Source organism: Schistocerca piceifrons, unplaced genomic scaffold (assembly GCF_021461385.2).
Source record: "Schistocerca piceifrons isolate TAMUIC-IGC-003096 unplaced genomic scaffold, iqSchPice1.1 HiC_scaffold_1359, whole genome shotgun sequence".
In the NCBI taxonomy this organism is placed as follows: domain Eukaryota; kingdom Metazoa; phylum Arthropoda; class Insecta; order Orthoptera; family Acrididae; genus Schistocerca; species Schistocerca piceifrons.
In genome coordinates, this window is record NW_025727190.1 from 85,001 (window position 1) to 87,500 (window position 2,500).

General features: G+C 57.8%; 1 non-coding gene across 1 annotated transcript in view; it reads left to right on the top strand.

The window, feature by feature from the left end:
• The first annotated feature begins 2,024 nt into the window (after positions 1-2,024).
• Positions 2,025-2,500, top strand: part of LOC124732644 — a 1,909-nt gene continuing 1,433 nt past the window's right edge. The window contains exon 1 of the ribosomal RNA XR_007008772.1: positions 2,025-2,500. This exon is cut by the window's right edge and continues 1,433 nt beyond it. This is a non-coding gene — a ribosomal RNA (small subunit ribosomal RNA).

Consider the following 2,500-nt stretch of genomic DNA (forward strand, 5'->3'; position numbering starts at 1 on the left):
CCATGTTGTGCCTCAACCTAACCCATGTTGTGCCTTAACCTAACCCATGTTGTGCCTTAACCTAACCCATGTTGTGCCTTAACCTAACCCATGTTGTGCCTTAACCTAACCCATGTTGTGCCTTAACCTAACCCATGTTGTGCCTTAACCTAACCCATGTTGTGCCTTAACCTAACCCATGTTGTGCCTTAACCTAACCCATGTTGTCGCCTTAACGTAACCCACGTTGTCGCCTAAACCTGCTCTGTAATTGTTATACGACTCGTTCAATTACTGTAGTGTTGCCCACCCGCAACCCTCGCAATATAGTTCGCTACTCGCACTGCCCGCACCCCTGTGTATCGCTTCATGTTAAACACCTTGCAAGTCTTGCTCACTTTCCACATGCTCCTGCTGTACACTGTAATGTGGATGGCAGCAGGACGTACATGCCGCCCCTCCCCACGTCCCCACCTTGCCCCCTGCCTTCGCAAGCTGGTTGGTGAGAAGTTTGCATGTTCAATGCCCTTCGCATGCGACGTACTCAGGCTACGTTGTGGTGCGGCCTGTGTCAACTGTCCGCTGATGTCGTACGCGTGAACCACAATCTGTACTGCACATTCGTCCTTATGTACTGAATGATACATCGTGGCACATGTGTGACCGCACAACGACTGCGCCCAAAAACGGCGGACCATACAGTGCAAATATTGTGCACGCAGCTACGTGTCGTCTCCCTATGAGAGCTGGATTGCAGTGTGGTACGCCATAGAGACGTGTGGGAGGAACGGACGCCGTGGATGGCGATCAGCATGAGCTGTCTGTTGATGTATTCGGACCTAGTCGTCTCTCCTCACACACCGTGATGGCATGGTGCACCGCGTTCCATATCTGCGACATGCTACAGAGGCCGGTTGACAGTCGTTCGAGCAATGGACATCGCATACGTACGGGGGCCACCTTCCACGTATTGTCTAGGCGTGCACATTTTGTTGCGTGTATGTGGGCAGACGTAGTGTGGCGTGACACCTGACACAGGCATGCAATAATCGTTGAAGTTGCAAATGGCGATGGACGCCTGCGTTTTCTGGTGAAGTTACGCAAATGAACAAATGGTAACCTGTTGTGGTGCGGTTGTTCTCGCTAGGGGTGAATCGGTGATGGCGACGATAGGTTGAGGTACTAACCGGTTGTTCCAGCGATACCCACCATGCCGACGAAACTGAACGGCATCTGGGTGTGAAGCGATACGCGGCGGTGGCTGGGTGGGACCGTCCCCGGCCGGTGAGGGGGCGCCTCCCGGCGTGCTGGCCGCGCGGTGCGTGGGCGCACGCGCTACAGCCGGCTGGTGGGGGCGGCCAGTGGCAGGCGCGCCGGCCGACGGACGCGGCAGGCGTCGCAGCTGCGCGCCGGCGCACCCTGCGCGCGGCGCCGTGCGGCCAAAGTAGGTCCTCGCGGGCCCGGTGCGAAGCGCGGTGGACATCTTCAGTGTGCTGGTCCGATTGAGGACTGTGTGCGTTGAGGATGCGCCGCCGCCCGGCGCTCGGCGCCGCGACGCCGTCTGCTGCTCGGTCGCCCCAGCGGTTCTCGCTGGTGGTTTGTATCGCAGCTGTGCGGATGTGTTGGCGCGTGCGCTGTGCTGGGAGAGTTCGCTTCGGCACCCAAGTGGGGCTTTTGTCCTTCTGTGGCGCTGGCGTTGGAGCTGCCGGTCACCGTAGGTGGCGCGTGTTGTCTCCCGCCGGCAATGCCACGACAGCACGCTCCCGGGCCTCTGTCGGCAGCGGCAAGCTCAGTTGGGAGCACGGGTGGTCGCACCGAAAGCGTCTACTCGCCTAACTCCGGGCGATTGCGCCTCTCTCGAACCCGACCAAGTACTTGGGACGGCGCTGCGCGCCGCCGGGACCTGAGAGGGTTTCGAGGTGTATTGTGCAGGGGAGCTCAGCCTCCTCCTGTTTGCAGAATGATTGAGCGGACGCTTGCGTGTTCGCGCGGGCCCCCGGGACACACTCCCGGGCGGCCGGCTGCTCAGCTCTAGTTGACGCAGCTCCCTGGTTGATCCTGCCAGTAGTCATATGCTTGTCTCAAAGATTAAGCCATGCATGTCTCAGTACAAGCCGCATTAAGGTGAAACCGCGAATGGCTCATTAAATCAGTTATGGTTCCTTAGATCGTACCCACGTTACTTGGATAACTGTGGTAATTCTAGAGCTAATACATGCAAACAGAGTCCCGACCAGAGATGGAAGGGACGCTTTTATTAGATCAAAACCAATCGGTCGGCTCGTCCGGTCCGTTTGCCTTGGTGACTCTGAATAACTTTGGGCTGATCGCACGGTCCTCGTACCGGCGACGCATCTTTCAAATGTCTGCCTTATCAACTGTCGATGGTAGGTTCTGCGCCTACCATGGTTGTAACGGGTAACGGGGAATCAGGGTTCGATTCCGGAGAGGGAGCCTGAGAAACGGCTACCACATCCAAGGAAGGCAGCAGGCGCGCAAATTACCCACTCCCGGCACGGGG